Source organism: Lichenostomus cassidix, chromosome 6 (assembly GCF_008360975.1).
Source record: "Lichenostomus cassidix isolate B80296 chromosome 6, HeHo_3.0, whole genome shotgun sequence".
Classification (NCBI taxonomy): domain Eukaryota; kingdom Metazoa; phylum Chordata; class Aves; order Passeriformes; family Meliphagidae; genus Lichenostomus; species Lichenostomus cassidix.
Genome location: NC_139487.1, coordinates 29,546,636 through 29,560,836, shown reverse-complemented (window position 1 = coordinate 29,560,836; position 14,201 = coordinate 29,546,636). Strand labels below are relative to the sequence as shown.

Here is a 14,201-nt window from a genome sequence, read left to right as displayed (position 1 = left end):
GAAAAGAAGTATCATAAAGAAAATGAAGGAACAGTAACAGAGCAACTTCTCTGCTCTTCCCTGCCTGTTTATAGATTTTTCTAATTTTGTGGCCGAGCCTTCTAAAATTATCTTATCTATGCATTTCAAGGGTCACCAGGACTTCTTTCAAAAGAGTCAGTGAAGAGAATAATGTAAAATAAAAGCAGGGATAAATACAGGAGGAAAGCTTTTCCTCAAAGCATTTTATCTTCTTCTCCTGATCCTGTCTGGATCAAATGAAACACATATGCAAAATCTAAAGGAAATAAGCAAAATATTTTTTGAAATATACATTAAAAAAAGATGGGGGGAGTTGATAAAAAATACAGATGTATAAGCAGGAATGTGAGGAAAAACAGCACCAAGAAGCTACTGCAATTGCAGTTGTGAATAATGATCTCTGAGAGAGGACAGCAGAGATCACAGAGTGGTATTCCAGAAATCTGTGAAAAAGTCTGTGCTGCGACAGAATGATGTCAGTGTAGAGAAAAAATATTTAGCCAATTTGGTAATAGTTACTGAAATAGAGCTGCAGATGCAATTTTTCTTTCCCTAGAAAAGGTTGCACCTTTAACATTAAATGATCTACTTAAATGTATGTGTTGACCCTGGACAAGTTACTATATTGGAATATACGATTGGAATATACAATAGTGGGGCTCAAGACTCTAAGATGATTTTGAAATGAAGCTCAATTCTTGTTAAGAGTTAGGACTCCTCAGAGTAACTGGAGAGTTTGGAAGGTTTGGGATGAGCACCCAATTGACATGTGCAAACTTTGTTGAGAATTAGTATTGACTGTACCAATGAAAGAGTAGGAATGGTTTTGAGGGGAGGATTTGGACCATCTATTGTGAGTGATATGAATATTAAGGTATAAAAATAATTAGCATAAAACTTTTGCAGATTGCTGGTGATAGTGTGCAGGTAGCTGTCACAAGGAACTGTTTGTGGTGGAGGAATGGAACAGGATGGAAGTGTAAAAATTGTAATTGTACACACTTTTGTACCAGTGTTCCTAGGAAATACTGGCAGTACTGGCAGATAAAATTTCTGAAAATTCGTGAGTAAGACTGGGAACCAAATTCTGTCTTCAGAAAGGGTTTAGGCCATGGAAGGATCTGCATTGTCCAAACAGAAATTGGAATGTTGTATATAGAGCATGCAACTAGTCCTGGAGCAGGAGCTGGGCTCCAGGCCTTGCTGGAAGTGTTGCACTACAGCTCAGATGCACACTTTTCTCTGGCCCTTTTTGTAAAGCAACTTAAACAGGAAAACTGCAAAGTGCCTTTACTGCTGAGGAGTGGGGTGATGGAGGCTTCTCAGATGGAGCTGAACACATTTCAACCATTTGGCAATTGCAAGCATAGATGTGCACATCATTACACCAAAATCACCAAATCCACCTCAGGTGCTCAGAAGGGGTGTATGGAAGGAATAGTCTCTGCATCGTTTGTTGCTGAAAAACACTCTGAGCAATTCATTCTCTGGGCAAGATCTTGGTTTTATAATGACAGAAGTTCCTGGATGTTTCTGCCCTCAAGAAATTACTTTGGATTTGTTTAAATGTCTCGGTCCTCAAATGTCTATTTCTATTTATTTTTTTTTTCAAAGCTAAGATATTTCTAAAGCTACATTTGAGACCTTTTATAGAAAACGATAGGAAAATGGAAAGCTAAATTTTACTAAACCATGGGCCAAGGAAGTATACTATAAAAATACTGACATAGGCTGAAGTCTGGAAGTGCAGATGCATCCTTGCAATAACTTTCATCTTAATTGTCTGTTTTCTGTTAAATCAGAGACAAAATGCAAATTGCCATGAGATCGGACTTAATTTATATTCTGTGTAGCTGAAGTGTTTTATGAATGTTTTCCCCTACAAAAAAATGCCTTTTGAGATATAGAAAATATTCACAGCCATTTTCAGATACATGGAGATATTACTGCTCTCAGTACAGTAATTCAAAATGGAAAATGCTCTAAATGAACCTGAATCTAAAATAAAAGCATCTGGGATTTGATTTACCCCAGTAATTCCCCTTCTCCTCTCTTTTCACTAATGGGAAGGAGGGGGAGGGGAATCCCAAAACCAGAAAACTAAGCCATCAAAACTTTTTTTTTATTTAGTTTGTTTGAAACCCTCTTTTGTACCTGTGCTAGGTTCCTAAAATTAAAAATGTTGCTGTTGAGCAGCTAGCAGAGTAATGAATGCATCGGTTCTCAGTGGCAAGAAGGAATGACCTTTATTGTTTTGATTTCATCACATTTATAGAGTTCTCAAAAGTCACCCAGATTGGTCAGTCAGAAGCCTTCCCCCAGGCCTGATTGGCCAGGCCTGCACTGCCCAAGTTCTGGGACACTGTTCCAAAACATCCAAACTTTATCTTTATTTACAAAACACAAGAAAACCTCTCATGGGAAAAACTGTGCTAGCCACATAAAAATACTCACAAAGTAAGTGGAAAAGATTTTATTCCGACTGACATTTGAACTTTGCTGCTTGTTTCTTCCAGTGCAGAACTGGCAAAAGACTGAGCTGGACAATCTTTGTTCGGTAAAAATCAGGTGGTGTATCATCCGTGTTTTCAAATCAAAGCCACGTTTTCAAAGGCAGTAAGGTGCTTAATGCCCCTGTATCTCCTGGCAGGTGTGAAGATTTACCTAATCATTTTGCATTACTGTAAATAACTGCCCAAACCATGATTAATAGTGAATTTGTCCCTAAGGCTTAATCTTATAGCACTTGCAATACAAGTGCTATAAGAAAATGTGATGTCCCAGTTGTACACTGGAGCTCAGTTTTGGTCTGAATACTGAATGTGCAGAGTTTGGCTAATAGCAGTCAAAGTTTTCTCGTTATGTGGATACTCACTGAAACACCTAAACTAACCCTGAACTGATAAAATTAGAAGTGGAATCAGCAGAATGCTGCAAGACAATATTTCATGTCCTGAAAGTGTTTTTCCAGCTAATAAACATCTGCCAGAATGGACTCCATGGGGGCAAGAGCATCTAAAAATATGGAAAATTTAAAGAAGTATTATTCCATGTTGCTAATGACTTGGTCAACTGAGAGTGTGAAACACAGCTCATTTTTGTTAGTTGTTAGGCAAAACATGCTTGATTCCTAAGTACAGAAAATATGAGCTTTTGATATCACTACTTAGTCTAATTGACTCATCTGAGTCCTGTTTGAACCCTATGATTCATCATTTTTCAAATTAGTAGGGACATAGGTAGGATAATATGTGGGTATAATCAGTAAAACATTTACAATGCTTTCCACTGTAATGGATTATCCTGTCATTTACAGTATCTCTTATTTCAGTTATTATCAGGGCTTCATATCCCAATTAAAAGCCTCATTAGTTCGTTCTTGAGGAAGCTGCCCCTCTGCATTGCTGCTGACAGCTGAAGGAAGTGTGTCAGCTTGTTGTGCAGAGCATTATTTGCTTGAAGATGGCAGCTCGCTTTAGCATTGCCGTCCTCCTGCTACACAGGAGATACTCAAGTGTCAAGCGTTTTCAGGCCATCCATCTTCTTTGGCCATTCCACCCACCCATGCTCGAGCCACGTCCACCAGTGCTGCTGCCCCTCTCTGCCTTCCCTTTGTCATCATGTCATTGTCAGTTGTTCAGTTTATTCAGTGATTAATCATCATTTGGAAGGTTCTGCTGGGAGTAAACAGAAAAGGGGGTATTCCTGCAGGTGGTTTCTCTCTGATTAGTTAAAGCCACAATGGCTGGCTGCTGAGCCTTTGTTTCGGCTTCTTCTGAAGATTGCTCAGGGTTTTTCCTTACCAGAATCTAACTGGGCTGGTAACTGTGGGTCTGCCTTGGGTGTCCTACTGGTATATGCTGAGAAATAGACCTGTTAAACTCAGCAGATTTGTGTCACTCTGACAGAGGAATCAGCTCTTTTGCAGAGATTGCTGGTGGTTATTTGTAAGGAGTCCCTTTTTACATGGGCACACTAACCCTGTTACAGGTTTACAGCAGAGCTTTTCACTATTTTATCAGAAACACCTGCCTGGGTGCTTTGTGCATAAAGGATAAAATATCACCTGGAAGATGAGGGCAATTCAGGTTCTCATTCTTCCTTTGTATTTGCACCAATTATTTGATGAAATTAAGTAATAATAATTTTCAATGAGCTTTGCTAAGTGAGAATGATAATATTCAAAACTGTGGAAAACAAGGGAGCTCATTTAAACTTTGCTTATGTGTTCTGCACAATGGCCTAATGCAACTCTTTCCCCATCTAATAAAGCACGGTTAATTTTGCACCTCCTTGGGTCGCATGAAAAAGAGAAAAATTCCATGTAGTCTCTCTACTCTGTATTCCTTGACAATCATAACTTACTGAAACTTATGCTCAGTTAGAATGGTTGATGACAGTAACAGCTATGCCATGGTTCCAGATCTGTTAGCTTGCCTGAGTATTAAATTGCTCTTCATATTTCTCTTGCAGATTAATATTTCTTTTTATGCTGCAGCAGCTTTTAATGTCATCAAAAGGAGACAAGATGAATAAGATATGTGTGGGAGGATAAAGCAGTGGTCACTCAAAGTATCCTGCTGTTTACTCTGGCTGTAGAGTTTATAGTCCCTCCCACAAGGCAGCTGGCACTGGGCTATGATTTTAGTACTTGCATTATTTGTAATTCACAGCCTCCAGTCATGAAATGACAAACTCTGAGCATTCAGGTAAACTTGCAGCAGCTGTATTCTGACAGGCAGACTCGTGAATGTGACGGGGTAGCTCTGAGTGACACGGTGAAAAGATTCTAGGTTTGCATGTTTACTGTTTGTTTTATTACATGCATAAGAGAGGGTGGATGGGTGGGCAGCTGTGGGTGGAAAAGGCTTGAAGAGCAGTGCAGCTTGACTTACTGAAACCTGAAGAAGATGCGGTCGGTAGCTTAGGTGGTTGTATGTTTAACTAAAAGCATTCGCAAATTTTGTGCAAAAAAGCGCCTTCTTTTGGTGTGTTTGACCAAATCACTGTGTGATTCGCAAGGGCTCTGCTCCACACCTTCTCCACATGTAGGAAGTGAGAGGCAAGAAATCCAAAGCAAGCAAATAGCAGTGGTGAATGGGATAGCTTTGAGAAGAGTTTTGTCATGCAGACCTGCTATTCTAGCTCTACTGGGTACGGCCATAGTGAGCATTCCTCTGCCTGGGAATGATTCTCCGGAGGTGTTTCAAAGAGTAAAAAAGCAGCCTGCATGCCCTTTATTGTCCTAAGGCCTAAGCTAGGACATTTCGGGGGAGGGAGGAGGGATAAGACAGGCCAGCAGTCGTGTGTGTAAGGCTGTACAGGGTCCCGTGTCCACACCAAGTATGCGTGCATGGGTGGTGGGTAATGTGCCAACAACTGCTGCTCTAAGCTGCACCAGCAGCTCTTCAATTCTGCTGAAATCATGAGTCAAAGGGGGAGGGGGAAGGAAAAAGCAAGCTTAAAAATAAAAAAATCATTAAGATTTTGAAAACAATTTGTTTGAGAGTTTATTTGCCCATTCTTCAAAGAAATGTCTAATATTTCTCACCAAGGCCAAATTTGCTACCTGGCAGCATAAAAAAATTGGAAACAGGGAACCTCCAGTGATGGGGATTGTGCATATGCTAATGGGAACCCTTTGGCTTTTGCAAACCTGAGTAATTGTTCAGCCCAAAACGGGAGCCTTGGACTAAAAGTCAAGCCAGGAGGAAGTCTTGAGAGTCAGGGCTTGACAATCAAAAAGACTTTTCTTCCAGGAGTTGCCTGAGACACATGCAGAGGAGCCTTCTTTGGCAGTTCTAGTCTTGGCCCTTCTTTGCACTTCGCATTATCAGAAAAACCTGTCTATAAAACACTTACCATTCATAGTATTCGTGTTTTGCCGGTTAATAACTGACTTGTCCTATAACCCAGCTGTTTTACAGTCTTTTGCAATTGCTCTTTATTGCAGTATACAAATTAATAAAAAATAAAAAGCCATAGATAGTAAAAGAGCTTCATAGAGACTTACTCATAACAAAATGCTGTAGGAAAGACTTGAATTGCACTTTTAGGGCTTGGGCTTATGTGGGTACTTCAGATAAAGTTCACAAGGTTGGCTGCAGTTGGTTTTTCATAAAACAAGAAAAGAACAAAGGTGGTGGCATGGTGTAGCTATCACAGGACTCCTTGCCCTTGTCATCCCAGGGCCAGCATGGAGGAGCAGTGGTCAGCAAAAGGCAGGAGTCAGTGACACTGAGGGTACAAGTTACCTTTCCCCTTTGGAACAGCAGGCATCTTCTCTTTCTCCCCCAAAATAAGAGCCTCCAGGAGGTGTAGCCAAAAGTCATCCTGGCTGTTGGGGTCACCATCACATCAGCACGGGGTGCATTGGCAGTCCTGTGCTTGGTGGGGTGCTGGAGGCTCTCCAGAGCCAGGAGAGGAGCCTCCACCCTGGGGCCAGGTGCTCCCTGCAGCTTCAGGAGCTGACACTAAAACGCTAGTTGATTAATGCTTTTGTGTTGGATACTTTATAACATTAACATTTTCCTTTTATGATTATTTTTGTTTACTCAAATTCAACTGAGTACATCATGAAACACTGTGAATATGTCTTCACCCTATTGTAAAGGTTATTGTCTTTTAACCAAGCTACACAATCAGGTGGACTTTGTATGCAAGCGGAGGTTTTACATTTTTCTGTGAAAGGTAGGTTAATTTTAAAAGCATGCCAATTAAGCTGGTGTGTTGTCCATAAAGGGTATCTAATTTGCCAAGATTTTATTTGAAAAGTAACATTATGTTTCTGATTGAAGATGCTACTGTGAAATTTTTTAGAGGCCCGATTTAAAAGAACACTTGAAAACATAGAAACGAGGAACCAGGGAAAGAGATCAACAAAGCTAGTTGACTACAGGCAGCAGATACTAATTTTAAAAACAGAAAATTATCATTACATTAAATACACAAAATAAAGTATTTATACTCTGGCTTGTCAGAGAATCTGTACATACTGAGGGATTTCAAAAGTTTTTGGTTTTGTTTATAATGTTTTTGTTAATTGATTAATGCTGGTAATATGCCTTGTATTGTATGGTGAGCTCTACCTTGTTGATAATAGCACAGCCCCTCAATGTTAAGGATTATACTAAATTAACATATAGCTGCAGGTGTCATGGCATCCTATTTTTGCACAAATCAAATATGCACTCTGATCCATTTATTAGATGCTTTTCCTCAGACCTCCTGTCACTGAATCCATTTTGGGAATGGGGTATGATGCTGTGATTAATTCTAGTTCAAGCAGCTATTTTTGGTGTTTGGATATTTCCTATAGAGCAGAGCCCAAGACTTAACTCAGATGAAATCTGAACTGATCTGGTCACATGTGATCTGAGTCTGAAGGATGCTGGAATAGTAAAGGAGTGTCATGCTTCAAAATGGAAGAAAGCCTTGGATCCTAGTCTCCTCAATATTTAAACATGATTAAACCGAATTATTTTTCACACACACGCGCACATATAATATAGGAGGATATTTTAATGTGTTTTTGTCAGTCTGATGGGTGTTTTTTAGATATTGAGAGCCAAACAGTAGTATCCAAATTATATCCTATCCTTCCTATACTGGTGTGCCTTTTGGAAAGAAGGTTTAACTGGTTTTGTGCACATAGACTTCATGAGCTGCCTTTTTGTGGCAGTGGTTCAGCAGTGCAGCTACATTATTGAAGAGCTGAGGGTACTTAATCCTCTCACCTCTTACTCTCAATCAAATTATAGGTTGTAAATGACACTGAGTTTGTCACAAATGGGAACATCTTAATCAATATACTGAAAGAATTTCATTTATTAATATTTTACTTCAAGGATAAATTTTCCCCTAGTTATTTTCATTGTTTCTAGCAATGTCTTTTATGATCATAAACCCTCAAGTGAACTAATTAATGCATATCATGTGCATCAGTACATAAATAGCTTCTGCTGTGTGTGGTAGTCAGACCATGTTTGTGGGCTGCAGCAGGCAAATAATGCTGGTTGTCTTTATTCATTTTCACACTCTCACTGCTCTCAAAGTTTCTACTTCATGTTCCCCCTGTTGATGCAATTTTGATCTGGTGATGCCTGAAAGTACAGCTTTGGGTTTCTCAAATAAAATAATGAAGGAAAACAATTGGTTCACTAAGCACTGTTACCTATATGATCCATGAATTTTAAATGGAAGTATGATATGGATCAAAAATACAAAGGCTTCTTAATTAGGGGTAGTTATATTCCGGGAACAAGAGAACAATGCAACATAAATTTGTGTACAAAAATGTGTCCCAGAAAAGATTTGCAAATGTGCTTATTGTGAAGAAAAGCAAGTGTATTTAGGTGAGCCCCTGGAACACTTTGAACTGCATACAGACTATTTCTATATAAATACTTCTTCCTATAATGATGGAAAAGGAAATACACACACTGACTGGCATCTCCTTTCTGGCACAGTAAAACTGATGAAAGTTTCTCAGCCAAAACCGTATCTAACCGGCAAATAGAATTTTGTTAAAAATTATATTTTCCTTTTGTAAAGGATACAGATTTTGGTAGGAAATTTTAATTAAATGTAAGAACTTCAGTGTCTTGGGTTTGTTTAGTTTTTTTTTAAATCAGATCCACTAATTACACATCTTTTGCTCTTCCCTCTGTAGTGATTTTTCAATGCACCTGTCTCTTCAGACTTTAGAGCAAAGGAAATTATTTCTCATTCTGCAAATCTTAAAAGTAGATAGCAGTAAAGAAAGTATTTTTGTCTCTCTAGGTTCAAATGTCCAGCTGCTAGATGAGATCTGTACCCAAGTTGGACTGGCCTGCAATGCATACAAAACTAGAATAAATAAAAAAACTAGCAAAATTGAGAGAATTACCCAGTTAACTAAGAATTATTCATATGAATATATATTGCAGCTTGGAGTACTGTCCCTCAGCTGATAAAATGTTTTATAGCAATGATCATAAAACCACATGTCATTTCCTTTGTTTATATTCTTTTTGAGCTTCGCAAATACGCTCCAGAGATCTTGAATTGTGTCTCCTGAAATGACAAACCTACACAATTCAAGTGTTGTCATACGATAGGTGTATAAAAGAGCGGAAATCTCGCCGATCCCGCTGGCAGCAGCGATGCCAATGGCGTTGGCCGGAGGTGCGAATGTTCCTGCCGGAGCCGTTGCACTGGAAATGTGCACCAGATGAACAGCTGCCCTCCTGGCTCCGCAGCACATTCGGCCTGCTGAAATAGCTGCTGCATAAAGCACCGAGAGAAAAGAGCACATAAGCACTATTTCAGCTGGAAAGAACAGGAAGATGTGTTTTCCATTGTAACTATAAAATGTATTTGAATATTTATGTAGGATTTATTCTCATCTCTATGAGTGAGGGATTTGTATACATTATTTGCTGTACATAAAGATAGGAAAATAGCCCAAATATTCCATTGTGTTAGTTATTCCTCTACAAGCATCCATTACGCTGTTCATTTTCCAATTAATCTTTACTATCAAACAAATGTTATTCTCCTTCTCCATTCCCAGTGGTAACTTCCTTCCTGTGAAACAGTTTTCAGTGGATGAGTTAATGAAATGACGTTTGGTGATTTTGTTGCCAATATATATATTGTATAACAGCAGCTGGGAACCTTGCTATTTATTTAAGAATGACCCTTTACAAAAAGACAAAATACAGCAGTCTTCAAAAAGACTGTTTTCATGGGAGATTGTAATTGAGATGCATGTCTGCAAGAGGGAAAATGGGAGATAAAGAAATGGAAGTGGTTGGTTATTTCTGCTTTCTCCTCTTCCCCGGTTTTAGACTTTTAGTGCAGCTCCTCCCCAAAGCTTCCTAAAGAAGCTGAACTTTGAAAGATGGAAGTTTTCATATGGATAAGAGTTAATTAAAGGTAGAAAACAAGGAGCAAGAATAAGTTATTAAGTTGCTCAATGAAGAGACGTCACAGGAATGTCCTTTGGGAACTAGTGCTAGTCCTGGTCTGTTCTACATCTTCATAGATAATTGCTTGTAAGGTGGGTGGTGGTGTACTGAGAGTATTCACTGATGTGACAATATTAGGACAGTTAACAAAAAATATTGAGAGAATAAAGGTCTAAAAGATATATAGAACAGTTTCATCCTATAGAGTGTCTATGAAATGAAAAAGGTGGATAAAATTCAGTACAGATTAAATTAAGCTACACAGAGAAAACACACCTGATGCTGCATGCAAAGTAATGAACTGCTTACCTTCCTGATGGCATTATAACAGGTCTTGAAACCGTTTAGTCAGTGCTCAGTAGCAGGCAAAAACCATACAAAATTAGGAAAAGAGCAGGAAAAAAGATAGAAAAACATTTTGGCCTTTGCAGTTAACCATGAGTGCAGTTGAAAGGCTAGAACTTATCTGCATAGAAGAAAGGGAATTGAGGAAAGGATTATAGAAAGCTGTAAAATCAATGAAAAAATTGAATAGGGAATTACTATTCCTTGTCTCCTCATATACAACTACCAGGAGGCATTAAAAAAAACCAAACAAATCAGACTGTAGACTGAAAACAGGCAAAAGAAGTAACTTCTTCACACAGTGTGCAGTTAAACTCTGGAAGTCACCACCATGGTATGCTGTGGACTGTAACAGGCTTACATGTTCTTAGAGCAATTAGAAAACTCAATGGAAGAAAATCCATCTACTAAGTGTAAATGTGCCCTGGTTGGCTTAGGAAGCTCCTCTATATACATCTACCCTGTTTTACTTTCTTTCTGACACTCTGCCAGTGGATGTGGCTGGGGCACAGGGTTGTTATCACCTGACTCAGGGTAGCTGCTGCTGTTGAGTGGTGTGTACAACCAGGAAGGTGGAAGAAACAGGTTGCCTTTCCTCAGAGCTGTGGAAGTCCAATTACAACTGCTAGCAAAGAACTAAGATGGGTGCTTGGTGGATTTTCAGAAATGAAGTGGTGATTTTGGGAGAAGAGATGGAATGAGATACAGTGAGAAGGGAAAAGTGAAGCTTCTTGAGAATGTTGAGGATCATTTTGACTATTGGTGCTGGCTTCTGCAAGGAGGGGGATGTCGCTGTGTTTTCACGGAGTTATCTGTTTGAGGCATGTGAAAATTGGTGCTGCAAAGAGCTGAGGTAGGTCATCACCTGCCATGAGGAACCATGGCATGGCCTAGAGCCAGGAGAGCCTCACCTCCTGCCCTGCACAGATGATCCTCAGCAAGAAGCTGACTTGTCAGGGCTTTTTGCATGGAGATAGGACTGACATCCGTGAGTATGGTTTCAGTTCACAGCCACGTTGGCTATGAGACCTCATGTGAGGGGAGATGTGCAAGGTTGAATCCACAAAGAGCCTGGTGGACTTTGATTATATTCTTATCTGTTTAGGTAAGGATTACTTCATTTTAGTCAGTTTATTATTCAAGTTTATATTTGTCTTATGAAGAGCAAGAGTTCTGCTTTAGTCTCCGGAGAAGAATGCAAATAGGTGGGGAGTGTGTTTTTTACATATTGAGTATCTGGTGGCTTAAAGGTTGAGCTCAGTCACATAACGTGAAGGCTGCATGTCTTGATGTACTGAACAGTTACAAAGAAGTCGTTGTTTTCTGATCTTCCTTTTTTTTTTTAAGTAAAATTCAAATTTGAAATCTCTGTTGAGCAATACTTTGAAGTAGAGTGTAGCTCCCAGAGGTGGGTAATCTTCATGCTAATTTACTATACAACAATGTGCATTATTAAAGGACATGTGAGTGATTCATCCAGTGAATGAAGAAAAATTATTCCACATTATTATTGATGAGTTAATCAAGATAGCCATGTCAACTTTCTTTTGTCCATTAGTGTGAACAGTATTTCACAATCATCATAATAAGAGCCAAATGTTAATGGCTGAGGTAATCAGACTCTAATGAAGACCAGTGAGAAGTGCTCTCTTTAAAGAGTTTACAGTTTCCATAATCACTGGAGTGGTCAGTTGGTCCCATAATTCTTCATATTTCATAATGTATGTTTACTATTAGCTTTTTGTTTTAATTTACTTTTTCTTTCTCCAGAAGGTGAGTGAACAAAAAGTAAGAAGCATGAAACTGTGTAATAGCAAAGCAAATAAAACTGATTTTGTAACATGAATCCTTTCTAAGAGAATTACTTTACATCTGGAATTACTGGTACCTCCTTCTGCCTTTAATTTCTGTTCTTCCTATAATCTTTGTTGAAAATAATCACTGTAATTTTTAAGAGCTCAGCACAGGCTTAAACCTTATCCAGCAGACAAAGATCCTTGACTACTTTTAGGGAAGAATATTTTAACTTCTATCTCTATTTCCCAAGTAGCATGTGTGTGATCCACAAATAGGCAGTTTGGGAACTGGTTTGTGTGACTGATCCTGTGAGTAAATTTACTCAAGTGGCTTTTCAGGTTCTGTGTCTTTCTCCTTGCTTGTATACTTTTCTTTCTCTCCCTGTAGTATCTGAGACTGTTCTTTGAAAGTATGTTTTCTCCTCAAACGTAACATTTTAAAAATTAATAACAATTATATAATTTTGTGTCACTTTAGGCCAACAAAATTGCCAAGTGCTTGTAGTTCTGACTGGTCTACAAAACATCTGTCTAGTTTCCTCCTTTTCCCAAGGGATGAAGCTTTCTAGCATCATCTAATAAAATGAGACCATTAATGTAAAAGATCAAAAGCCACTAAATTAGAAAGAGCCACAGGAATGTCCTAGGTCATTGCAGTGGTAGTAGACAGCAAGAAAAAGGGAAAAAGTTTGGCCTGGGGTAAAATGCCTTTGCTACTCCAGTGTTTCTTTCCATTTCTCTTCCCTGGACAAAAACCTTTCCATCCATAAGTTTCTCATTTGATGGATTGCTCTGAAGGCTGGAAGGAGTAACTTGAATAGCACAGCTAGTCACAGTTCGTAAGGTGGGAATAATACAATGTTACTTTGCTGTGCCACGTACCTGCACCAAATCTGAAGACATTTTGGACCAGGACGTGGTATCATTGTCATTCCTCAGGCTGCCAGGGACCGAGCACTGGGCAGGGAACGAATTTCCATCAGCAGGCCCAAGCCCATCTACCTGCCAGGAGACACTGACCCTGTGCTTGCACAAGGCTGAGGTCTCAGAGCTGGGAAGTAGAAACCTTCTGCTCCTACTGTCAGATACACTAGTCCAAGCCACTTGCCCATGAGGGGGATTATTGGGCAGGAATACAAAATCTCCAAGTGTTAAGAGCCTGCCCAGGCTACAAGGAGGCAACTAGCATTCTTCTTTTTGGTTTAAAATATTTTATCTGTTTTTCAGACTCAACTCTTCAGGAATATTCTCAGAAATCTGGCAGAATAGTAGTGTCTGGGGAGGCATATAAACATGCCAGTAATTACAGGAGCTGTTTGCTGTGGCTCTTACCCACTGCAACAACCTGAGATAGTAGAGACTGTGTCAAATGAGAAGTGAGAAGAAAGATCTGACCAGGTTTGAGAAGACCCTATGCACATAGTAAGAGTACACTGTATTTACCATGTCTTGCTGTTCCCTCCCCAAAGAGAACATTTTGGAATCTTGAAATTAATAGTCCTGTAGTGTAGGTCAGAAACACACTAAAAAACAAAAAGTAGAGGCAATTTTTTTCTTTTTAAATTGTTCTAAACTGTTTTGGATATATGTGCATGCGTATACAGGAGCATGGCATTAGGAAGACATGGGAAGAGGCAGTATTTTTCCTGGTAAGGGCTTGCTAGTAATAACTTTTCTTTTCACGTTTTGTTAGCTTTTATTGCCAAGCTGAATTTGCTGTGGTGCGTGTGTGTGCATTTGATGTGCTCTCTAGGGATGGAGGGAAAATGCAAGCACAGTTTTTGAAAGTGTGGCCTGTCTAAGGGGTAAGGCTACAGGTGACACCAGGCACTGTCACACATACATCAGAAGGACCAACTTGTCCTGGCCTGGCCTTCCAGCTTTTGAAGTCAAGCTTGCCGGACAAGCTGTAGAGTAGAAGTAGTCTTGTAAGTTCAGAATTCCTTGAATGCTGGGTACTGCAGGTTTTGGAAAGTGAATTTCATAACTAGTTCTCATTTTATGTCCTGAAATGACCTGTTCACAGCATAGGATGTGGCCTTTCCCAGAGTCTGAGGGGAGTGAAAATCAGATCTGAAGCCAAATCCAA

General features: G+C 39.3%; 1 long non-coding RNA gene across 1 annotated transcript in view; it reads left to right on the top strand.

Moving 5' to 3' along the window:
* Nucleotides 1-14,201, top strand: part of LOC146435567 (uncharacterized) — a 63,945-nt gene that overhangs the window by 24,996 nt on the left and 24,748 nt on the right. Inside the window, exon 3 of the long non-coding RNA XR_014853006.1 lies at nt 13,340-13,534. This is a non-coding gene — a long non-coding RNA (uncharacterized LOC146435567). The remainder of the gene's footprint in view (nt 1-13,339; nt 13,535-14,201) is intronic.